The sequence below is a fragment of the Mustela nivalis genome (assembly GCF_964662115.1).
Source record: "Mustela nivalis genome assembly, chromosome: 18".
NCBI classification, from domain to species: Eukaryota; Metazoa; Chordata; class Mammalia; order Carnivora; family Mustelidae; genus Mustela; species Mustela nivalis.
The window spans coordinates 6311927-6336921 of record NC_139037.1 but is presented as its reverse complement, the minus strand read 5'-3'; the positions used below and the strand labels follow the sequence as shown (position 1 = coordinate 6336921).

Here is a 24995-nt window from a genome sequence, read left to right as displayed (position 1 = left end):
GTGCAGCTGTATAGAGCAGGACATCTGACTTGGCTTTATTTTTCAGTGTAGCTCCTCAGCTTTCAATAGGGCCTTGAAAACCTCCATGCTGCCCTCCTGCCACCTCACCACCCCACCCACGCCCTCTCTGATGCCGAGTAAGGTTAGCCCGAGCCACCTTCTCAGATTTGGCAGGGACATGCAGCCATGTGGTTCCTGATCCCCTCATCCCTGCCCTTCAGACACACCTCTAGAGACAAAAGCTTCCCCAGAGCACCTTGTTCATCTCCACAGCAGCAGGAGGCTGAGGACCGCAGAGAAGGTCTCCACCAAGCCCCTGGCAATAGGCCTCTTGGCTGTTTGTGCTTCCTCTCCATGTAATGGTAGGAACAACAAGCTGTTCCTCGAGAACACCAGGCTGTGTCTCTTCTCCAGTGTGCCAGGGAGGAGAAGGGGCTGCCGGATCCCGTGGGAAAGAGGCTCAGGAAACGGGGCACCAGAATCTCTGGGTACGGAGCACAGGATATCTGTCCACTGTGGCAGCTCCTTTCTGGCTCCCGCCCCCAACCGTGGCCACAGGAGAGGTGGGAAGTGGGTCAATGATTCTCTCATGGGTTTTCGTTTTGTTTGTTTTGTTTTTATGGGTGGCCATGCCTCGCAAGCCTCGTACCCCTGGAGTTCCCATGGTATCCATCATGGGCCTGGAGTTGGGGACTATCTCCCCTGGTGTTGGCGGTTCAAGACAAGCCATGTCTTAGAGAAGTAGGATTCAAGCCACATATATAATATAAAATGTTGTAGTAGCCACGGTTTTTAAAGAAACGGGCAAAATCAATTTTAACAATATATTTTCCTTAACCTAACAGACCCCAAATAACATTTCAACATGTAATTAATATAAAACTTACTGAGATATTTCACATTCTTTTCTTTTCTTTCTTTCTTTCTTTCTTTTTTTTTTTTTTTTGTACAAAGTCTTCTGTGTGTCTTGCATTTCCAGCACATCTTCGTTGGGACCAGTCACACACATCTCAAGCACTCCACAGCAGCCTTATCTGGCTCTCCTACAGACAGCACAGTTCTAGAACTTCCATAAACCCAGAGCACGAGAAGTGGAGAACAGCATGCGTCCAGGACTTGAAATAGCCTAATGCAGGAAGAACATGGTTTCGGCTTGGATGCGTGGACCGAGAGGAGGCCTCAGAGCTGCCTGTGAGCAACCTCGGGCGGGAGGGTCTCGCAGGTGCCCAGCCTGGGGGGAGGCCCTTACAGAACTGACCTGCAGAGCTGTGGGGTTCAAGGGTCCAGCCCCCAGGCCTTCTGGTAAGCAAGCTCCTGTCCACTTTAACTGATTTTTTGAAAGAAAGGTAGTATATTCATTTAGGAGAGAAAGCTTGGTAGACATCGACAGAGAAAGTCTACTAACAGCTGCTCAGGGCCAAGGGGCTGGGCGGACAGGCAGGGGCCCTGCTTTCATTTTGGAGTGATGAAAACGTTCTCCTTCCTGCGGTGATGCTGGCACAATGCTGCAAGTACACTAAAAACCCCCCGCTGTTCGCTGTGCTTGAGTGGGTTGTGTGGTCAGTGAATTATATCTCAAGTAGGCTTTTTTAAAAAATTTATTTATTTATTTATTTATTAGAAGGATAAAGAACAGGGGAAGGGGCAGAGGGAGAGAGGCAAATTGGAGCAGACTTCCCAGGGGGCCTGGAACCCCAGGCCAGGCTGGATCCCACTACTCAGAGATCCTGATCGGAGCCCTGATCTAGAGCTGGTGAGCCACTCAGGCGCCCCTCAATAAGGCTATTTATTTTTAATGTACCGAGCACCTACTGGGTGCCAGGCACGCTGCAGACTCAGGAGTAAATAAAGCAAAAGGCCGTCCCCCACCCCCCGCAGTCTGGGGAAGGAGGCAGCCCCCAGCCAACCCCACAAGCCATCTCCTGACTGCGGCGGAGGGGGCTGCAGGGAGGGGCAGGCTGCGGCAACGAGCGCCTCCGAGAGGGGGCAGCACCGAGCTGAGGTGCCCCGACCTTGAAGAGCCCCAGAGGACCCGCGCGCCGGGCAGGTGGAGCCTGGAACCGCCTTCCAGGCAGTGGGAAGAGCGGGCGCGGAGGCCCAGAGGCAGGGCGTGGCCGGGGCGAGGCAGAGACTCGCAGCCGGGAGGAGGAGGACGTGGGGGCCTGAGCTGCAGGAGAGCGCGGCAGGGGGCGGAGGCAGAGCGGTGGGGAAGGGGTGCGTGACGCTTGGAGACTGGTTCGAGTGCGCACCCCCCGCCCCCACTGAGGAGTGGGCGGGAGGGAGGCGGCCGGGAGTCCGGCAGGGCAGAGGAGGGGTCGCCGCGGCCCGTCTCCCGCGTTCCCCTCCGCAGGCCGCGCTCCGGGGGCGGGGCTGCTCGCGGACGGAACAGGAAGTCGGGTCTGCCCAGCGAGCGGCCCGCGGCGAGCCCCGGGAGGGCGAAGGGGCGGGCGGGCAGGTGGGACGCGGCGGGCCGGGCTCACACCTGTCGGCCCGTGGCGGCGCGGACGGGACGGGTCAGAAGGCGGGGTGGCGGCGCCCACGCCCCTGCGGCCCCAGCTGCTGCCGAGCCCGGCTGGGGCCGCGCCAGGCGGGCGGGTGGGGGCGGAGGCGGCGCGCCCGGCCGCGGGCCCGTGACGTCAGCGTTGCCATGGAGACCGCGGCTTCCCCGGCGCACGCCCTGCAGCTGCGGCGGACCCCGGGGCTGGGGAGGCGGCCGCGGGGCTGAGGGGAGCGGGAGGAGCGCGCCCGCGTCGTGCAGCTCGGCCCCAGAGCGCGGCCCAGCGCGACCCCGAGGGGTCCTGCCCCCCGCAGCCTGTGCCCACCCCTGTCGCCCAGACGCGGCTCCTTTCGTGCGGGCTGGGAGACGCTTTGGCTTCAAAGAGCGCGGGGTCCCCCGCGGCCCTCCCCACAGTAACAGACCGAAGGGGCTTGCTCCGTCCGTCCCGTCGACCTACTCCCCCCCCCCCCCCCCGGCTCCAGGGTTTCGTGTCCACGAACCCCTTCCTTCCCAGAGCCTGTAGCGAGGCCCGTAGGGAGGCCGTCCTGGGGCCCTGCGGGTGCCCAGCGCCTGGCCCGCTCCTGCGGCCCCCAGCACGACCCCGCGAGGGAGAAGCGGCGATCTGTCCCCGCCGCCCGAGGAGCGCACTAGGCAGTGGGGTTCTCTTTGTCTCTCCACGTGCTCAGGCCCATCTTCCCTTCCAGATTCTTAAAAGACACCTTCAGGAACACAGTGTCCAGGCAGTTGACTTCAGGTTCACCTCCGGATTCTCGCTCATTTCAGGCCTCTTCCTTCTTCCCACTTCTGAGGGGGACGCCTGTCCTGGACTTGGCAGGTGTTGCCCTTGTCGCTGTGTGCTCACTGCTGCTTCTCCGCCTGGTCACGGGGGTGCCCGCGCTGTGGCCCCGGTGTGCGCACTTGGCAGGACTGGGTGGAGTGGGAGTGAGGGTCCCTGCCACAGGGTGCCACAGGGTCCCCCAGGTCCCGCCCCAAGTTGCTAGTCACCTACCTCCAGCTGCTGCTGATGTAGGAAAGAGGGTGTTAGGGTTCAACACCGATGGCCAAGGAAGGATTCTTGGGATGTCTTTGGTGCAAAAAGGTGATTTTCTTAAAGCATGGGCCAGGGCCCTGGGGCAGGAAGAGCCACACTGGGGTCCTGAGGCGTGGCGCATTATAGACTTCCAAGTGGGAAGGGGGTTAGGAATAGCAGAGGTTTCTCAGGAATTTTGGAAGCAAGCTTTCCAGGACCTTGAGGGGCTAGCTGTTGTGGGAAAACGTCATTTATTACCATCTGATAAAACCTTAGTCAGGAGAGCCTTCAGATGCATATGGGTGAGCCAAGGAGGGGTGGGGAAGTGGTGATTGCCAAAACATATCTTGGGGGTTTAGAGATAAAGGAAGCTTCCAAAGGAACTTTTTTATGTTAAAGTAGATTTACAGGATCCTGGTTGCGGTGGTGGGGAGGGGTCACACTCGGATTGCCTTTTGCCCTTAGCAGTGAATAAAGACCAGACCCCTCCCTTGGGGAGTTGTGTTCTGGAGAAGTCCGGTAAGAAACAGAATTAATAAGAAAAAGGATGTAGTGTCTTAAAAGGGTAGATGTGATGAGAAGAAAACCCAAACAAGAGTATGGAGAGAGTAGAGGGAAGGTGCCCCGGGAAGGCGTCGGTGAGAAGCAGAAATCTGGGTAAAGACCTGAAGGAGGAGAGGGAGGATCCAAGGGATGTTTGCAGGGAAGAGCATTCCAGGCAGCGAGAACAGCCAGTGCAAAGGCCCTGAGGTCAAAGCAGGTAAGGCGTGTGAGAGGAAGAGGAGATGATGCAGCCAGAGCAGAGCGAGCAAAGCCGAGAGGAGAGGAGGGGACTGTCTCCTGAGTCTGCTGCCTGCTGCGTGGAGGCCGTGGGTTTTACTGAGACTCTGCACTCTTGTCCTCACAGATGAGCAGGCATGCTTCCGTACCTGCCGCCAGTGGCCCCCGGCTGAGCGCCCTCCTGTGCACTGTGTCCTCTCAGCTCCTAAATACCCTCATTATTCCCACTTTGTAGATGAGAAAACTGAGGGATGAGATGGGATTCATCTGGAAAAAGGTATGTGTCGGGGGAGGGCCTGGGCCTCTCTAATGTTCTCAGGGAGGAGACCATGAGGCCTGTCATAAGAAAGAAACCGGCCTCCAGAAGAGCCCAAATCTTGGGGTCACAGGCTCCTCCAGAGTGGGGCAGGAGGCTCTTTTGTCCCCAGTCTTCCTTCCCTAGGCTGATGGCCCCCAGCCACAGCCAGCAGCCGTAGGATTGGCAGCCTCCCTGGTGTGGGGGTGGTCCGTTGAGAGAACGAAGTTTTTCCTACCGGGCAGGCCTAAAGGATTGTGGGAGGACTTGGGGTGGTTCTCAGCAGGACAAAAGGAGGCTGGCGGGGCTTCGGGTGGGGAACCGACTTCCACCTTTGAGGGAGGGGGCCAGCCTCCTGACCAACCCCCTAAGTCCCTTGGCCTGTCTGGGCAAGTCCCATAGAATTGAGGTCTAGAAAATGTTTCCTCACCTGGGTGACAGATATTTTCATGGGTCTGTTTGTCCTGTGAGGAGCGGTGGAGGGGCGGCTGGCTGGCTGGGTGGCTGAGGAAGTGATGAATGAAGGACCAGACGTGGGGGATGGACTCGTGGCTGGATGGACAGATACGCGAGGAGATGGGGAGCTGAGTCGGTGGTGGCTGAATGGGTGGCCGTGGAAAGGATGAGTGGATGGTTTAGTGACTCATGAGTGGGTGTATTAACTATCTCCTACAGTGTAAAAAAATCACCCCAAAAGGTAGTGGCTTGGAACAACAAATAGGCATCTCACTGTTTCTGTGGGGCGGGAACTCAGGAGGGGCTCGGCGGGGTGGTTCTCACTCAGGGCTCCCACGGGGCTGCCATCGGGACAGCAGCCTCGGTCTTGGTCTCATCTGAAGGCATCCCGGGCTGCAGGGCCCACTTCTGCGATGGCGTCCCGCACCGCGGTTGGCCGAAGGCCTCGGTTTCTCCTCCACTGGTTCTCCGGAAGCCTACTTAAGTGTTCTCATGACGTGGCTCTTTCTGCAGTGAGTGATCAGAGAGCGACCAAAGCCGAAACTATGGGGATCTTTATCACTAAGGTCTCTGATGTCAGCAAGTCAACTGACATCAGCCCACGCTCAGGGGAGGCAAATTAGGACCCACCGCTGGAAGGAAGAGCATCAGAGAATTTGTGGACAGATTTTTAAAACTGTGGCAACAGATAAAGGGATGGTGTACCCACTGTTCTTCCGTGACGCTGGGATCTTAGCATGATCTCAGCCCCACAGCCCGCTTGTGAAATTCACCTGGGACGCTTCTAGATGCTCTCCGAGCCAGGGCGCCAACCCCAGGCCCTCTGAAGGACTTGCTCAGAGCAGAGACTGGACCTTTGTGGGTTTGTTTTGTGGAAAGATCTTAAACTGTAGCCGTAACATTTCTGTTTCCACCACATTTTGTTACTGTAAAACGTGCACATTGTAAAACAGACCGTTTTAGCCGCTTTCGAAGGTGTGGCTCGGTGGCAAAGGGTTTATTCAGGTGGTGGACCGCTCCCCTCCAGAAATGTTCATTTTCTGAAACCGAAGCCCTACCTGTTCAACCCCCACTCCCCATTCCTCCCTGCCCAGCCCACAGCGAGGCCATGTTCCGTCTCTCCGAGTTCCCCCCGCTCTAGACCCAGCGGAGTGGAACCCCGGGGCCTCGGGCTTGATTGACTTAGTTAGCACAGTGACGTTGTTGTAGGCACGTCAGAGCTTCATTGCTGTTGCAGCTGAATAACCTTCCATTGTCCGAATGGACCCCGTTTTGTTTATGCATTGTCTGTGGGTGGGCGATGAGACCGCATCCACGCTGGTCTTGTCAAGGCTCCCAGGTGATTCTAATGAGCTACCAGGGATGAAAAACAAGGCCTCAGACGAGTGCCTCGCAGTCCTGGCTGCACGTGCCAATCACCTGGTAGCGGTTCAAAAAATACCAACGCCCGCTGAGCCTGGCCGACCCCCTGGATCAGGATCTCTGGCAGGGGGACTGGGGAGTCTGTAAGAATAACCAATTCCTTCCCCTAGAACGCCAGGGGGTGCGGACTCATTGCCAAGCCTCTGCTGCCCCCTGGTGGCAGCACCTGGGATTCCCCCCCCACCGGGACTCGCCTGCCTGCTCACAAGGAGTCCAGGAGGGCCAGGCCCCCACCCATGCCATTCCCTGGGGGTCTGGGGATCCTGTGAGGTTCTGCCCGGCCCCACTCCCCCACTATCTCCTGGGTTCCCTGTCTAGAAGAACAGAGGAGTCTATCAGAGAGGAGAAGGCACAGACAGGTGGAGGACTCCACTTTGCTGCTTGCTGGCTGCATGACCTCGAACAAGCCATTTCATCCGTGCTGGGGGGACGACCACAGCCGCGTCTGGACGAGTCCCTGAGATCAGAGTTACGGGTGCGGGTTAGCTTTGGGGAGCACCTGGAATTCCTCAGCCTTGGCCGTGCTGACATTTCAGTGGGATTAATCCCTGTGGTGGAGACCCCCTGGGCACGGGAGGGTTTGGAACGGCCCTCCTGGCCTCATCCCATGACCCAACAATGAAACCCCCAGTTCTGACAACCAAGAATGTTTCCAGATACGACAGATGTCCCCTGGGTATAGGGTTGCCAGACCAAAAAGGCAGGTTTCCCAGTGACATTTCAGATAAGCGACTCACATCTTTTTGGTCTCACGATGTCCCAAAGGTTGCCTTTTTCTTTGCTAAATCCAGAAACCCTACAAAACCACCTCAGTGGAGAGCCACTGCCCCTCGAATGTGTGATGCCTGCAGGAGGCGAAGCCAGCAGATGGAGAAGGTGCGGCAGGAGGGCGCCGGCCTGGCCCGGTCGGGGCGGGCCCAGGCATGGTGAGTGACGTGGGCCTCGGAAAAAGGGTGGTCGTGGGAGAGGAAGCAGGGTTCACAGTTGGGCCTTGAGTGCCTCCAGGGGCTCAGAGCCACCAGTGTGCTGGGGACAGGGGACACCTTGTTTTCCCAGCACCTGCGGACAGAGCAGTTTGTGGCCAACCACAAGTTGGGACAGTTCATCCCCAACTTTTCCCCTGAGAGAACCCTCAGTGTTGGGGAGTCAGGCCCAACTTGCTCATTTGCAAGAGGAAGAAGCAGGCCCAGAGAGGGGCAGTGACTGGCCCCAAGTCACACAGCCAGCTTATGGCAGTGGCAAAGCAGGCATCTGGCTCTTCAAGCCGGGAATCTTGCCCCTGGGGTGGAGCCTGGGGATGTCCTCAACGCGGGGTAAGTCCTCTAGGAGCTCCCAGCATTTTCCCGATGCGGAGGCACTGAAGGCTGGGCCTGCTGCGGTCGCAGCTGCTCTCCGTACCACTCCAGGAGAGTGCGGGGCCCCGTCTGGGGCTGCCCCTGTCGGGACCATCTCTCATCACTGTCTGATACGGCGAGGCCACAGGAGGAAGTGGTACAGTGTTGGTACTTGGAGCCAGACTGTCTGGGGCCAGATGCGAGCTCTGCCCCTCACTGACCGTGACCTGAGGCGCCCTGTGCCTCAGCTTCTTCATCTGTAAAATGGGAGTGATGAAAATCAGGCCTATTTTGTAAGGAGTACTTAGGAGAGTGTGTGGCAGATAGTAAGGTTTACTGCTCATCTTACATGTATTCATTCTTCTAACGTCAAGGCTTCTCCCCTGGGAGCTGATTCAGTGGGGCTATCAATCATAGTCACCAACACTGCCCTGCCCTCAGGGGCCTGTGAGTCACTGCGCCCTACTGCCCAGTCACTGGGTTGATGAGGAAGACAACCCTGATGAGGGTCTTTTGAGTCCCTGGATCCAGCTTGACCTGAAGGTAGTTCCCAATAGGTAAGACGATAAATTCCCCATTTTGCTTCAGCAAGTTTGAAAAGGGTTCTGATCCATGTGTCCTCTTTGCTTCATAGAGCAAGGGAGTTCCCCCCAAGGCACCCCCCTTCTCCCATGAACCAGGCCTCTCGCCTTGGCTTTGATCCAGCCCTGCGCTGGGCCAGTGACCCACTCTCAGGGAGTCAGAGGTTGGTTCTCTGTTTGAACTGTGATTGGGGCTCACAACAAGAGGAAACAAACTCTCGGGGTGGGAGGGGCGCCTGGTGGCTTAGTCATTTAAGAGATTAAAAGTCATTTTAAGAGATTAAGCTCAGGCCGTGCTCTGCAGGTCTTGGATCAAGTCCAGAGTCAGGCTCCCCACTCAGCAGGGAGTCTCTTTCTCCCCTCCCTCTGCCCCTCCTCCCGCTCATGCTCTCTCTGGCTCTCTCTCTCTCTCAAATAAATCTTAAAAAAAAAAAAAAAAAGAGGAAACAAACATTTATAAAGTGCCTCGATGTGCCATGTAGGGTGCTGGGCTTTAAGGTTACTTGAGGTGTATTTTACAGGTGAGGAAATGGTGGTTCAGAGAGGTCATCGGACTTGCCCAAGCCCACGCAGCCTGGAGGAGGAATCACTTCAGTGCAAACTCAGGTAGTGCAGCCCCAAAGCAGCTGTACTTCCCCTGCACCACATGCCTTATTACCTGCTGGGGAGGGGGGGAAGGGTTGTTCCATGAAAACATTTTTAAATTGTAAAAACATATAACATAAAATGTACCGTGGCAGGGACATTTTAAGTCAGTATCGTCCTTCTCAGCTAAAAGATGACCTAGAGAATTAATTACTCCAAGCGGACTGGTGTCCTGGGAAACAGAGGTGAGGTCCCATTCATTCACTCAACACATATTTACTGAGCCCCTAGTAGGTGCCAGGCCATGTTCAAGGCAGGGCCCAGTGCTAAGGTCAGACAAGAGGGCTCAGGGTCTGAGTGCTTAAAGCTGAGCTCCTTCTCCGGGGGGCTGACCGTCACCTGCACAGCCCCAGGAGGGGGCACCACCTCCTACGCCCAGGAGCCGATCTTCACCCCCCTGGATCACTCTATTCCAGCAAAGTCCTGGGAAAAGAGCAGGTTCAAGATCAAGGAGAGGGTGTTTTGTTTTGTTTTTTACAATTTTATTTATTCAAGGGAGAGAGAGCATGAGTGGGGGGAGGCTCAGAGGGAGAAGGAAAAGCAGACTCCCTGCTGAGAGGGAGCCTGACATGGGGCTTGATCCCAGGACCCCGGGATCATGACCTGAGCAGAAGGCAGATGCCCAACTGACTGAGCCACCCAGGAGCCCCTCGAGGAGAGTTTAGCTACATGGCAGAGTCCCAGTCCAGCCAGCGCAGGAACTCCCAGTGCAGTGTCTCTGAGAAATGATTCTGTCTACAAAGTGGGGGACACTTAACCCAGTGGTGTACAATGTGCCTAATCACTGCTTTGGGGGGTCCGGTGGAGAGACTGGGGTCAAACTCCAGGACATGCAAGCACCGCATGGCTATCTATGGACAGTGTTCTGAAGGGAAAGGTGGGGTGCTCTGCTGGGGGGTGGGGTACCAGGATCAGGACCACCTCTCTTGGGAGGTGATGTCTAAGCTGGCCAGCCCCTCAGAGGCCCAGAGCCCACCAGTAGCCTCCCCCCACCTTCTAAATTTTCAGTCCGCGGCTTCCTTTGTTCTTCCAGCCCTGGGGGTAGAAGCCACTTTGGGTCACTAGGAACCCCTGACTCTTCTTTGCATTTGCTCAGTTGAAAGAACCGGGGTGCTTTCTGTCTCCGGGTCGCACTCTGAATGACACGGGAACAGCTGTAAGCCATGCAAAGAGCAGAAGTTAGCACAGTCCGGGCACCTGTCTGGCCATAGGGCATGAGGTTAGAGGGAGCAAGGCACATTCCGGGAGCCAGGCTGCAGGGGATTTATGGGATGATGCGTAGAATGAGGCGAAATTAGGTCCGCTCTCACAGGACACGACGTGGTGTCTGAGTGGGATCCGTAGAGCAGGGGGAGCCACGGAATGTGAAGCGGCTGAGAGCTCCGACTTTCCGAGCCCGCCTCGCTGGAGGGGCAACAATGGGTAGGAACGAGCCGGCGGGTTAGAGGGGCTTCCTTCCTTCTTCTTTCCTGCTTGGAAGGGAGCGGGTGTCTCAGGGAGGCAACACGGTGTCACAGAATGGAGGACGGGCTCTCGCGGCCCTTAGAAAACTGTAAGCGAGTGCCGGGATCCTAAGGGAACTCTACTAACCCCAAAGTGGGTCAGACTCAACCGAGGGCTCCCGGGGCGTTGCCCCCACGAACAAAGCCAACCTGCTGGCTAAAGGGAGGCGGAAAGTGCTTTCGGGGTCCCCCCTGTGTCTCCTGGCTTATAAGTGTGACATCTGTCCCCCCCGCCACACACACACATACCTTTGAGCCCTGTGGGGATGACAGCCCCAAGCGGCTCCTCGCCCTGCACGGAGACCACAACACCCAGGAATCACCGGGGCCGGAAGCGGAAGTGAGCCCGTGTGGGCGCACTGTGTTCTGGGAAATGTAGTCCGCAGAGGCCGGAAGAGTCCGTGAGAGCGGTGCATGTTGGGGAGAGTAGTTTTCAAGGGATCTGAGAACTCGCGGCGGTGGCCGAGGTGATTCACCCTAACCAAAGGCGGTGGTTGGGGGTTAACAATTTGTAGATTTGGAGTGAATTTGTAGGTTTTGTTTCTGTCTCTCCCAACCACCAACACCCAAGGGGGTTGGAGAATAAAACCTATGCATGCCTCTGTGACGCCAATTGGGCCTGAGTCAGTTGTTCCTCAACCGGAGGAGTAAACTGGCTGTAACCTCCGAGAACCTCAGTTTCCTTATCTGTACAATGGGCAAATTAATAGTTTTTCCTTGGCAGGCTTGATAAGACCCATCAAGCAACTAACAAGGCGCTTAACACGCCTTTCTCGCTTAACCAGCCCCTCCTCCCTCTTGAATCAGACCTCGCAGAGCATAGGGATGTTTTTTGTAACCCCGGAGCAAGAGTGGTGCTCCGGGGGCGGGGATGGGGGCGCCTGGGGGGCTCAGTGGGTTAAGCCTCTGATTTCAGCTCAGGTCATGGTCTAAGGGTCCTGAGATTAAGCCCCAAGGCAGGCTCCCTGCTCAGCCAGGAGTCTGCGTCTTCTCCCTCTCGCTTTGCCCCTCTCCCCGCTCCTGTGCGCTCTCTGTCTCTCTCTCTCTCTCTCAAATAGATAAAATATTTTTTTTAAAAGTCGTGCTCCTCTGGAGCACTTGGGGCTTTGTCTTTGGAAAGTAGGATTTCTTGCCAGTTCCAGGGGGACATGTAAGGAAACGTAAGGCAATCTTCTCACCCAGAGACCTGACGACGATGTGTGACCTTACTAGCTAGGGCACAGTGAGATGCAAGTTAAAAAACAAGACGTCCTTCTGGGGCGAGTGTCCTCACCCGGTATTAGTGGGAGTAGTAATGAATGTATCCTTCATAAAGGGGAGTCTGTGTAGGTGCAGGGATCCCTGCTAAGTATTTATCCTACACATTGGACAGTTTCAAAATGACAAAAGTTTCAGAATATTCACTGCAGCATTGTTTATGAAACATGATTAGAAACCATGTTTCCCTTTATGGGTAAAGGACAAGTTACATAAATTGTAATGCACTGGGATACTATGTGCCATTGACAATAAGGAAGGCAATGCCACCTTAACAGTCCTGCAAAAAAAAAAAAAAAAAAAAAAATGCTTAGGAAACTGTCAGAGAAATCCAGACTGAGGGATATTTTGCAAAACTGTCCTAGAACTTCAAAAATGTTGGTGGTGGTAAAAGACTAAATAGGCTGAGAGATTGAACAAGATTAAACAGACACAGCAGTTAAATGCACTGAGCAATCCTTCGATGGAATCTGGATTCTTAAAAATGACATTGTAGACACCTGGGGAAATTCGATTATGGGCTCTCTTTTAGATAATAGCATTGTATCAGTGGGGACGTTCCTGAGTGTGATCACTGTTATTGTGGCTATGTGGGAGAATGTCCTTCTTAGTAGATAGCTGCTGAACTAACTCTGGGCTCTTGGAAAGTTTAGAAAGAGAAGAGAAACAGAGCAAAGGCAGCGCGTATTAATAATCAGTGAATCCAAGTTTAAAACTGTGGGTGCTCATGTTACTCTTCTTGCAATTTTTTTATAGTATTGAAACTTTCAAAGTAAAAAGTAGACATAAACACACACACACACACACACACAAATGAGGAAGTTCCTTATGCACTGATGGGGGAAAAGCTTCAAGAAATACTGGCAACCTTTTGTTTGTTTGTTTGTTTGTTTCAGGCAAGGTGCAGAGGCAAAAATGCACAAAACACCCAGAAAGAACACACAAGAAAGAGATGACAAAGGCTGCCCCTGGGGCAGGGACTTGGGAGGAGGGTCAGGAGTGGGAAAGTCTTGCTTTTCTTTCTTACTCTTTTAGACCCTTTGAATTTTGTATCATGTCCATGTATAATGTGTTCAGATAAAAAAATAATAATAATAACTTCGAAGAAGACTATTTCTGGGAAAGCACTTGTGGTCAGAAAACCCCAGACTGGGCTCCCCTACTCCCCAGCTGTAGACCTGTTGGGAAACCCAAAACAGAAGGAAGGAAAACCAGTTACTTTCACATCCTTTCCTACATCTGCCCCTCATCACGATCCAGTGAGGCAGGTTTTAGTGGACCTATTTTGTAGATTAGGAAAACTGAGGACCAGCAAGTCTTAGCAACTTGTTTGAAGTCAGACAAGTGCAGTGAGACACTCTTAGAGCTGAGATGGAAACCGAGACATTTCCGGTGACCCAGCCTGGCTCCTTCCCTCTGCAGGTGACCTCTCCAAGTTCCGAGGGTTGGATACAGATGGAGAGGGTCCAGGGTAAAATGGCATGGGGGGGGCTGACTTCCAGGCGCTGGATACTCACTGAAGCTCAGCCCGGCTGCCTTCCCGTTGTTGAGTTTACAGGGGGCTCTCCAGGCAGGAAACAGAAGTCAACGCTGGGCACCCAGAACATGGGTCTGATTTACATGTTCATGCGCAACTGGTTTGGGGGTTTATTTGGGGGACCAAGAGTTAACTCAGCCAAAGAGCCTCTTCCCCGAGCCCATCTGGCTTGCTTTTTTTTTTACCATCTCTATCATCTTAAATCTTTAACAAAGTGGCTTTTTAAATTAAAAAAATAATAAAGTAATAGAGGATATTGTTATCAGGTCAAAAAGTAGAGTATTTGAAGGGCAGTTGGACATTTCTGTCAAATTTTAAAACATACATTTATGTTTTGATATGTGACCCAGCATTTACAATGGAAAACAATTTTTTTTTCTGTAAATATTCTCACCCAAGTATTCAAAGATACATATAGAAACAAGCACTGCTTATAAGGCACAGAACCGGAAACAACCAGTCAATAAACACAACCAAGACCAATGAAGTTTGCTGAATTTGCTGACCTTGAAAGGTGTCTCTAATATGTTGTTAAATAAGCAAATTATTTGATTCAAATGTAAAAAGAGCATTTCATTTTCATTTCATTGAAGAATAGTGAGGTTGACCATCTTTTCCTTTTTTTTTTTTTTAAGTTGGCCAATTGTGTTTCCTCTTAAGTGAATTTCTAAAATATTACTGTCCCTTGTTCTTTTGTCACACAAAATGGGTGTAAACTTCTGGTACCGTGTCTCTAAGAGTTTCTATTTATATTTCCAGTGCTTCCTTGGGGGGGTGGGCAGGATTTTGGAAAAGAGGTTGCTGAACTTGAAGTAGAAGATGGTCTTCGTCTTAATAGAACGAGTTACCCTGTGACGTGAAGGGCTCTGAGGAAGAAAGGAGCCTCCTGCCCAAAGCATTGCTCCCATTTCTTCCTTTCTCTCATTTTTAGGATCTTCCCACAAAGCATCGTATTTGGTTCTTGGCGGATAGTTTGGAAGTGGAGGGGGCTGTACTCTTTGAAAGAGGGAGGAGTGGGAACCAGAGTTTGCTTGCCAAGGTCTGGAGAGAGTGAGATGCAGGAGGCAATCCCTCTCAGGCTCCCACCCTAGGCCCCTTGCCTGCCTCGCTCAGGTCCCAGCCCAGCTGACTGCTTCTTGACGAGAGAACATGAGATCGGCAAAAGCCTCTTGTACCATAAGCCTAGAGCAGTCTTGGGTATCCTTCAGAGCTAGACTTGAACCCCTAGTGACAACAGACAGATCAAGTGACATCTGCTGCATGGGAGGCAGCAGAGTTCTGGCTCAGCCCCTGAGATAGTGTCCCAGACCCTTCATGCTCTGCTGTTTTGGGGTGGGGCTACTTCCTTCCCTGGAGGTGTTTGAGAATTGGACTCTGCCTTGAACAGAGTTCCAAGTGGACCTCTGGAGAGATGGGGATCACCCCATCATCAAACCCATTTCGTCCTTAAGGTTTCTCCGGTTCTCTTTCCGTTTGCGGTAGGAACGGAAAACCATGGCTGGTTTTCTCTGGATGTAGCCTGGGCCCAGCCTCCACCTGCTGCCAGCCCGCCGCGGGCCCCCGGGCCTCTGAGATCGGCCCTGGCATGAGAGTGGCTGTATTTTATCAAACATCTGCCGAGGGGGCATTGCCTTTAGCGATCACCATCTCACGCCTCACTGAGCCCTCACCGGTCTTTAGAGGACTTGGTTGTCTCCACATTCTAGGTGAGGACACTGGGGCCCAGAGAAGGTGAGCAACCTGGCCAGAGGTGGGATTTGAACCCACAACTCCAGAGGCACATTCTTCACCGTGACGTCCCGCCCCTCCATTTCCCGAGTGCTCTGAGCTTGCTGAGTGCTGGCCACTCGACTGGGGACTCCCACTGTCCCGTGGACCTCGGGGATCCCCAAGGCTGGAGGCCTGGAGGCCCCCAGAATTCTCGAGAGTTTTCAGGAGGTCACTGTGGGGTTAAAGCAGGTTCTATCTTCCCCCGACTTCCTTGGGTGGGAGGTTCCCAGAAGTAGAAGGCCAGCTCGGTGGCGGCCCCTTTTCCCGTGAGGGGAGGGGGTGATAGTAGTTGGGACACGTCCTCTTTGAAGGTTCTCTCTTGCTGCTCTGACCACTTCCTCTTTTCCCTGGGGCGGAGGCCGCTGTGTCGGCACTAATGGCAGCCATGAGGCCTTTGTGTCTCTCCTGGAAGGGCTCGGCCGCCTGGGCAGAGCGCCCTTTTCCAACAGCACTTCCATCCGCGCCCCTCCAGGCCCTCCCCTGAGCCCCCGAGAGCAGGGAGTGGGCTCCCTGAGCTCTCTCTCAGCCAGACTTAAAACACTGCCCACACCCCCTGGCTGCCCACCCTCCTTTCAGGCTCCACGGGGGCTGAAACTGCCTCCAGAAACTTCCATGGAGGACATGGCCCAAGTTCATGACTCCTGAACTCCAGCCAGACCCGTCTGGATGCCCAGGGAGGTGAGGACCCTGGCCCTGGGTAAATGCTCCAGCCTAGCCCTGGGCATCTCAACCATGAGTGCCCCTGGTGGGCCGAGGAGCTGCGGCCTGGGAAGAAGATGGGCTTTGAGAAATGTGTACTTGTATTTTCTTCTTGGACCTCAGTTTTCCCATCCATGCAATGGGCACAAAGAAGACCCCTTCCAGAGGTTGCAGAAATAAACGTGGTGCTGTATGTGTCATGTTAGGCAGAGAGCCTGGGACACAGCAAGGGTTTAGGGCCTTGCCTGGGTCTGGCAGAGCCTGCAGCGGGTCTGAGCCAGCCAGGGCTCACCCTCTCCCCCAGGCCCTGCTGAGGGAACCCAGTCGCAGCTCCCCCAGTCTGTTCCCCACCTCCGCCTGTCCCAGCGTCCCCCGCTTCCCTCCTGGAGCAGGTACAGCCCTCAAGCTCGGCTTGACAGGGAGTGTGACCTCTGCTCTGTGGCTTGTAGCCTCCTCGGCTCCTCTGGCCAGTTGGGTCAAAGAGCACATGTCAGTCCCTGTTGGGGCGTGTCAGTCCGTGTTGGGGTGTGCCCAGCCCAGCGCCATCCCAAAGCCCTAGGTCAAGGTTTGTTTCATTGTGGTAAAATATGTGTAACATAAAATGAACCATCTTTAACCATGAAGTATACAGTTCGTGGCTTTAGGGACACTCACACTGTTGTGCAACCGTCACCATTCTCCACCTCCAGAACTTTCTCATCTTCCTGGACTGAAAGTCCCTCCTTGTTCAACACAACTCCCCACCGCCGGCCCCAGCCCCAGCAGCCCCGCCTCTGCTTTCCATCTTGACCCATCGGACCGCCCTCCGTGCCTCCTATATGGGATCCTACAGACTTGGCCTTTTTGTGACTGGTTTATTTCAATTAGCATAATGTCCTCAGGGTTCCTCCCTGTTGGAGCATGAGTCAGAATTTCCATCCTTTCTCTGTTTGAATATCGTCTCCTTCTCTGTTGAGACCAAGTTGTGCTCCTTCTCCTAACCCTCAGGGACCCTTGGCTTGCTCGCACATCCTGGCCTTCTTGAACAATGTGTGAGCAACACACATGGGTATGCAAATGCCTGAGACCTGGTTTTCAGTTCTTTGGGGTGTATACCTAGAAGTAGAATTTCTAGATCATGTGGTGATTATGTTCGACTTTTTTGAGGAACTGCCCAAAGTCTTGGGGTTTCAAGTAGGACACAGGCATTGGGGAAGGCCCTCAGGTCACACTGTGGACAGGGAGATACAAAATCAGGAGCTAGACATCATGGGTTCAAATCCCGGTTCTGCCACTTCCCGAGCGGGGGGCCTTGGGTGGGTCACTTACCCTCTGTGCATCAGTGTCTCAGCTGGATTGTGGGATGGGGGCAGCAGCTGCCTTGTGGGGCTGGGGTGGTACGGGAGCATGTCCTTAGACTGGTGCCTGGGCCCCAGAAGCTCTGGTAACTGTTTGTGCTGGGTTTTCCAGGGATCTGATCCTGCGAACCCGCTGCTTCCGTGGCCTGCCCCCAGCCTTGTCCCTCCATAGAGCATCCTTTTGGAGTCAGCCCTCTTCCCTTCCCAGGACTCTGATTTTTTTACCCCACTTTTCCAGGTCCCTGGGATTCTGTCTTCAATGAGGGAGTTTCTCTTTCCCTGTCCATGGTTAACCTCTTGGGGAAAAAAAAAAAATCAGGAAGCAATGGCTCCGGCTAACTCTGGGAAGGCCTGAGCCCAGATCAGAGGGGAAACCAAGGCTGATAGATGATCATGGGCACAGGCGATAGGATTCATTTCTTCCTTTGACCTTCATCATGCCATACTCCTGTGGCCACATTCAGTCTGGGTCCTGAATTTGGGGAGGGATGAGGAGAGCTGGGCGGGTCCCTGAGGACTGCCCACAGGCATGATGACAGGGATGGGGAAAAGGCTCTCTGGACTGAGATGAAAGGAGCAGTGGTTTGGCGCTTTCCTCTCGAGGAGAGCCAGCTGAAGGGTTCCGGTTAGTGGGGGCTGATTACCCCTGTCCCTCGGCCAGCAGCCAGGACTCCATGGGCTCTAGTCCCACCTCTGGTGGAGACCCAGCTGGTGTGCGGGTGCAGCCTGGCCAGCTTGCCTGGGCTGGGTCCCCGGCGTATATGGCCCCCTTCCCTGCGGGAGCTGCTTCTGCTGGAGTCCAGGTGATTCCAGAAGAAAGGCCAAGGCAAGACCTGGCAGGCGGAGGGCTTTGGACCTTAGAGACCCTGCCCGGAGGTTGACCCTCGTCAACGAGGTTGGCTTCTGGTTTTTGTCTCCTCCGCCTGGGACAGGATAGGACAGAGAAGTCTCCGGGATGCCTCCCACCCCCCACCCCATCCCATCCTCTTTCTTTTCCTGTTTTGTCTTCTCTGTTGCTTTCCGCATACCAGGTGGTAGGTGATGTGGAAATTCACGAAGCAGTGCACCTCTTTTCACAGTTTATCGACATCCAGAGCCTGGTAAGGAACCAGCACTCAATTTCACGCAAGTCGCCTTTAGTGAAGGACTTTCTGCATGGCCCTGGGGCAGAGCTCATGAACGGGGACCACACCTGACATGTCAAGACCAGGGGGTCTCCAATATTTGCCGACGTCCACAAAGGGGCACTAATATTTGTTCTGGGGCATTAGATCAAACATGCCACAAACATTATGTAGAATAACATGTAGAAAACGCCTGGCACATCGTAGTCATTAAAAATAAATAGTTACCATTATTTTTTATTTTTTAACATAATGATTATATAAAAAGGGAGGACCGTGGTTTTTTTTGTCTTGTTTTAAAGATTTTATTTTTTCATTGAGAGAGAAAGAGCATGAGCAGGGGGAGGGTGAGAGGGAAGGCAGAAAATCTCGAGCCGACTCTGTACTGAGCTTGGATCCTAACACAGGGCTTGACCTTGCAACGCAGAGACCATGACCTGAGCCCAAGACTTGAGCCAAAACCAAGAGTCAGACGCTTAAGCCACTGAGCCACCCAGGTGCACCCAGGGAGGACGGTGTTTTTAAAAGTATTTGTTGAACACCTGTGCTGTGTCCCAGTCTGCCCTGGGAGTCCAGCTGACTTCGCCAGCTTAGGTCAGAAGCAGTGAGCTCCGCAAAGGTCATCTTCCCAGGAACAGCACAAAGGGAGGAAAAGGAAGGAAGGGGAACAACCCGCTGTGTGTTCTTAGGCCGGCTGCCTGGCCTCTCTGAGCCTCCGTTTCCTGATCTGTAAGAGGCTGGAAATCCTCCCTTGCCTTTCTACCGGGGTCGGGGGTGAGATAAGCAGAGACAGAGCATGTGGGCAGTCTTGGCAAGCAGGAAAGTGCTGCCCAGCCGAGCAAGTGGGTGACTGAGCAGGAGACAAGTCGCTGCCTCTATCTTTAACTGATTGTCCACGCTCTCGGATCCCAAAAGCCGTCCCTGCAGAAGCTTGGAGAGCACCCCCTCAGGGACGCTGCAACCATGCCAGTAGGAAAAGAAAGTTCTACAGAGTTTATCCAAAGACAGTCATTCCCCGGGTGAGCCCGGCTATGAGTGTAGCCATGCCCCACCCTCCTCTGTCCCGTGCCCTGACTCCGGGTTGACGCAGTATGTTTCCAGGGAGACCAGGGAAGGTGACAGCATTTTCGGGAGGAAAGATGGGCTCGTCCAGGGGCTCAGTGGGACTTCAGAGGTCGATGCTAAAGTCATGGGGAAGAGCCCTCACTACCCCATCAGGGTAAAGAACAGGGTTGCCAAGCCCATGGGTGAGGCCTGGTGGACGGGCCGCAAGGCCAGTTGGATGACTTGCCATTTCCCCTCCTGTTTCTCAGACAGAGCTCAGTGGGACAGGAGTAACTGCTGCTGGTCTCTATTACTACTGCCAGCAGTCAGGATACAGAGAGGTTGGGTACAGAGAGGTTGAGTTGCCCACGCAGGGGAGCTACACTTTGACCCAGTTGTGTCTACACTGCAGAACCTCGCCCTTTCATTGAGTGGCCGCACCACTTTTACCTTGCTTTCTTGGCTGTTTGTTCCAAGTCTGATCTGTCTTGGGAACCCTGCGACCCGGAGCCCAGGCCTGGAACAGACACACCAGTCCTCTACATGCGTTTTCTGAAATAATGTAAGAGGTGCCAGTTGTTTCCACTTGCTGCTACTTCGGGAGAGGGAGAGGAAATGTGGTAGGAAGTGCAGTGACCTCGCATCTTTTGTGCAGGGATGTTTGCTGGGCCTGAAACCCGATTGAGATGGAGCGTTTTGAAAAGAGACTCATGTTGGAGTAGTGGCGACTCCTTTACTTTTGGGTGAGTTTAACTCAAGTCCTAGGAAAGGCCCAAATTGGAAATTCCATCCGTCTTTCTTCCTGCTTTCTTTCCTTCTTCCATCCAACCATCCAACCTTCCAACCTTCCAACCTTCCATCCATCCATCCATCCATCATCCCCCCTTTATAGATCTCCATTAGTAATCTGTTGCTCCCTGGCACCAAACTTAATGGTTTAAAAAACAATAATTCGGGGGTGCCTGGGTGGCTCAGTGGGTTAAGCTGCTGCCTTCGGCTCAGGTCATGATCTCAGGGTGCTGGGATCGAGTCCCGCATCAGGCTCTCTGCTCAGCAGGGAGCCTGTTTCCTCCTCTCTCTCTCTCTGGCTGCCTCTCCATCTACTTGTGATTTCTCTCTGTCAAATTAATAAATAAAATCTTAAAAAAAAAATAAAAAACAGTAATTCATTATCCTGGTTTCTGAGGGTCAGGAATCAGGACTGACTGGCTAGATAGTGCTGGCCATTGGTGAGAGACCTCAGTCCCCCTCCACCTGAGCCTCTCCAGAGCGCTGGTCAAGTGTCTTCCCAGCGTGGTGGCTGTCTTCCTCCTAAGAGAACAGCCCAAGGGACAACGCAGAGGCTGCAATGCCTTTTACATCCTAGCCTCATACATCAGACATTGTCCCTTCCACAGGATTCTGTCAGTCAGAGTCAACCCTTGTTTAGTGTTGGAGGAGGCAACACAGGGGCATAAAGCCCAGGAGATGAGGCTCACTGGGGCCATTTTGGAGGCCAGCAACCACCATCCGTCCACCCATCTAGCCATCCTTTTGTCCTCTGCCCATCCATTCAATCAATCAAACATTTGCTGGGCCTCAGTTCGTGCCAAGGCCTGGAAACAACACACATACACCCCAAAACCAACCAAAACCCACAGAAAAGAGGAAGCCTCACAGAAGAAAGCCACTGTGGAACATTTCCCTCCAGTTTTTTTTTTTTAACATTTTAAAACAACTTTATTGAGATACAATTCACATACTATACCATTATCTCACTTAAAGTACACCATTCTCTGGTTTTTAGTGTATTCGCAGTTGGAAAACCATTGCCACAAGCAACTGTAGAATGTTTCTTTAAATCACCTCAAACCGAAACCCCTGCTCCTTGAGCATTTCTCCCCATTTCCCCTTTTCTCCAACCACCTAAAATCACACACTTACTCCCTCGCTCTCTAGATTTGCTTTTTTCTGGACGTTCCCGGTAAATGGGACCACACATTATATGCTGTCTCGTGACCGGCTTCCTAGTGTGATGTTTGACAAGGTCCATCCGTGTTGTCGTGGGTGGGCGTCCATCCTTCAGTTCTTTTTGTTGCTAGATACATTCCGCTGGACGGGCAGACCACACTTTATCCACGTATCAGGCGGTGGACATCTGCCTTGTGTTCCCACCATTTGGCTGTTGTGAATAACGCTGATATTAGCATTCATGGTCAAGTTTTTGTGTGGACATGGATCTCGGGCTGTCTTGGGTCTACACCTCGGAGTAGAATTGCTGAGTCATACCATAACCCTATGGTTAACCTTTTGAGGAACTGCCCTATTATTTTCCAAAGCAGCTGCCCCATTTTACTTTCCCACCAGTGCTGTATGAGGGCTCTGATTTCCCCCCATCCTTGTCAACACTTGTGATTGTCTTTTTTCTTTTCTTTTCTTCTTCTTCTTCTTTTTTTTTTTTTTTTAAGAAAGCTCTACCCCTAGGGACGCCTGGGTGGCTCAGTTGGTTAAGCAGCTGCCTTTGGCTCGGGTCATGATCCCAGCGTCCTGGGATCGAGTCCCACATCGGGCTCCTTGCTCCGCGGGGAGCCTGCTTCTCCCTCTGACTCTGCCTGCCACTCTCTCTGCCTGTGCTTGCGCTCTCTCTTTCTCTCTGACAAATAAATAAAATCTTTAAAAAAAAAAAAAAGAAAGAAAGAAAGCTCTACCCCTAATACGGGGCTTGAACTCAAGACCCTGAGATCCAGAGTCCCACATTCTACCGACGGAGCCAGCCTGGTGCCCCTGTTCCTATCTTTTCTATTTTTGTCTCCCTGGTGTGTGTGCTGTCTCATGGGATTTCATTTTGCAGTTCCCAGGCGGTTAATGATGTGCAGTATCTTTTCATGTATTTTTTTGGCTGTTTGTCCATCTTCTTTGGAAAAAAGAAAAATGTCCATTTGGATTTTTTTGCCCAACTTTTACTGGTTTGCGTGTCTTTTTGAGTCGTTAGATTCCTTTATATTCTAGATACATGACATAAGTCTCTTATCAGATACATGATTTTCAAATACCCTGCCCCATTCTATGGCCTCTAGTTCTTTTCCATGGTACTTTTTTCTTGATTATTGAGATATTTACTGAGATATTTGAAAAATGCAGAAATGTATAAAGAGATGGGAAAAATAACCACCCAGAGATCGTGATTCATAATTAATCATATTTCCTTTTTTTGTCCTTTTAATCAATTCAATTATGTATTTCTTTTTTAAAAATATATTTATTTATTTGAGAGAGAGAGGGCACGAGAGCACACAAGCAGGGGTAGCGGCAGTGGGAGAAGCAAATCCCCGCTGCTCGAGTATCCCGAGAATCCCAGTGTGGGACTCGATCTCAGGACCGCAGAACCATGGCCTGAGCCCAAGGCAGGCGCCCAACCGACTGAGCCCCCAGGTGTCCCTGTCTTACCTTTTTGACAGGTTATATATGCACAGATACAGAATTCTAAAATCGGCTTCGAGTATGGGTGACTAATGGATTCTTAAGTGTGCTTTACACCCAACATGGGACTTGAACTGGAGACTGAGCTCAGGAGTCACACCCTCCACTGTTTTCTTGGTACGTTTAGCAATTGCCCTGAAGATACAACATATCCAGCAGTTGTAGGAGGGAGAGCAGGAACCCGGTCCGGCATTGGCCAAAGCAAGGAATTTACTCAAGGATGTTGGGTGGCTTGTGTATTTTCCAAAAGGGCAGAGATCCAAGTCTGGAATCCACACTGATGGAAGCAGAGCAAAACCGGGCACTGGACGGTCCGGTGCAGATAGGACAGCCGGTTCTGCTGGGCTCAGATGCTGTCATCTCTGATCCTATTGCCACTGGGCGCCAGGGTCCATGACACTGCCTTTGCCAGGTCCATGCCCTCTGAGCCCTGCTTCTCCGGTTGCCAGCTTCTGAGCACGAGCCTGGTGCTGCTGTGTCTGCCTGTCGGGGCGGTGGGTGTTACCTGCCCCCGAGCTGCCACGGAGTCTGGGAAAGCAAAGCTCTGATGTCCCCTGGGGTGTATGTAGTCTCATACGTGGGACGTAGGAGGACAGGTTTCATTGGGTAGCCACGAAGGATGGCATAAAACTTTAATATAATTGTGTTTTAATTATAAATTCTAATTCCTCCGATCAGAAAGGCATAGCCTGAGTGAGGGGTACATTGTAATCAGGAGGGGTGCGCCGTGCTGAGGCTCACCAGCTAGCTTTGCTCTGACTTTTCTGTCCCTTACCTGCCACCTTAGCTTAGGCATGATTTGAACTTCTGTGTGCCCAGCTTCTTCTGTAAAGAAGAATCACCATTCTGTAAAATGGTGATAAGGATCAAACCTCCCTCCGAGGTTGGGCCGAGGACTAAATGAGCCATCAGATGGTAAGTCTTAGGACGGTACTTGGCCAGTTGTACTTGCTATGTTTGTTCTTGTTATTTCCCCAACATTTTATTATGAAGGTTTTAGGACACACAGAAAAGTTTAACAAATTGCATGGCAAGCATTCTGCGACTTACGATCCTCTATTATGGTTTTGTTTGTTTGTTTGTTTGTTTTGCTATGTTTGTTTTGTCAATCTCTATCCATCTGTTTCTTTCAAACTGTTCACACATCTTAATTTTAATGTGCTTGAGAGTGATGGCAAATGTACATATATGTCATTATCATCTTTTCATTTTTCCTTCATTTAAAAAAATTAATTATCTATTTATTTATTTGAGAGAAAGAGCATGTGTGTGAGCGAGGGGTATGGGTATGGGGGGCTGGAGAGCAGAGGGTGAGAGACAGAAAGACGGAGAGAACCTCAAGCAGCCTCCCCACCGAGCATCGAGCCTGACGCAGGGCTCCGTCTCACATTCCTGAGATCATGCCCTGAGCCGAAATCAAGAGTCGGACACTTAACTGACTGAGCCACCCAGGTGCCCCCATCACTCGTACCTAATTTTTTTAAAAGATTTTATTTATTTATTTGACAGACAGAGATCACAAGTAGGCAGAGAGGCAGGCGGAGAGAGAAGGAGGAAGCAGGCTCCCCGCTGAGCAGAGAGCCCGATGCGGGGCTCGATCCCAGGACCCCGGGATCATGACTGGAGTCGAAGGCAGAGGCTTTAACCCACTGAGCCACCCAGGCGCCCCTTTAAAGCAATTCTTAACTGTTAGTTTAAATAATATGGGGGTAAAATTTGTCTGGCCCTTCCCCATACCACGATGAGCGGAGCCTTATAGGGTGACACGGGATTTGTTGGGCAGAGGGAGGAGCGAGAGGACAGATCTGGGGCTTCATCAGTGTCCCCGCAAATGGACATTTCACATACTCGTTCCGATTTTAGTTAGAGGAGCGGAGGAGGAAGAGGCTGCGGGAGAGGGCAAAGAGGGAGAGCTCCTGCTGGTGGAGCCCTTCCTGCCTCCTGGAGCCCTGGACAATTCTGCTCGGCCCCCAACCTGCAAGCCCACTTTACAAATAAACTCGTCGTAAAGCCACAGCAGACGTCAGTCATCTATGGCGGCGTCTAAGAGTCAGGAATGAGGGAGGGGTGGGCAGTTCTGGCTCAGGCTCTCCCATACTCTTGGGGGCAGATGCTGACTTGGGCTGCGGTCATCTCAAAGACTTCCTCGTTCCGGCGTCTGGCGCCTGGGCTGGGGCCAGAGGGGCCCGGAGTAGTGGGGACGCGCTGTTTCTGTGCAGTGTCCGT

General features: G+C 52.8%; 2 long non-coding RNA genes across 11 annotated transcripts; one reads left to right on the top strand and one right to left on the bottom strand.

Moving 5' to 3' along the window:
* The first annotated feature begins 1181 nt into the window (after positions 1-1181).
* LOC309853666 lies at positions 1182-24781 on the top strand. Of its 10 annotated transcripts, none has more exons than XR_014305852.1 (7): positions 1768-2214; positions 4435-4584; positions 5415-6955; positions 7272-7406; positions 8189-9001; positions 19966-20053; positions 24633-24781. It is a non-coding gene; the product is annotated as an uncharacterized lncRNA (long non-coding RNA). The 10 variants fall into 10 exon arrangements; XR_014305853.1 differs by lacking the exon at positions 24633-24781 and adding an exon at positions 21249-22246; XR_014305860.1 differs by lacking the exons at positions 19966-20053; positions 24633-24781 and adding an exon at positions 12696-12894 and having other exon boundaries at positions 1775-2214; positions 8189-8371; positions 8917-9001.
* Positions 9501-11572, bottom strand: LOC309853669. The gene is made up of 2 exons (XR_014305866.1): positions 10792-11572; positions 9501-10194 (listed from the first exon to the last, which is right to left on the bottom strand). It is a non-coding gene; the product is annotated as an uncharacterized lncRNA (long non-coding RNA).
* Positions 24782-24995: the final 214 nt, after the last annotated feature.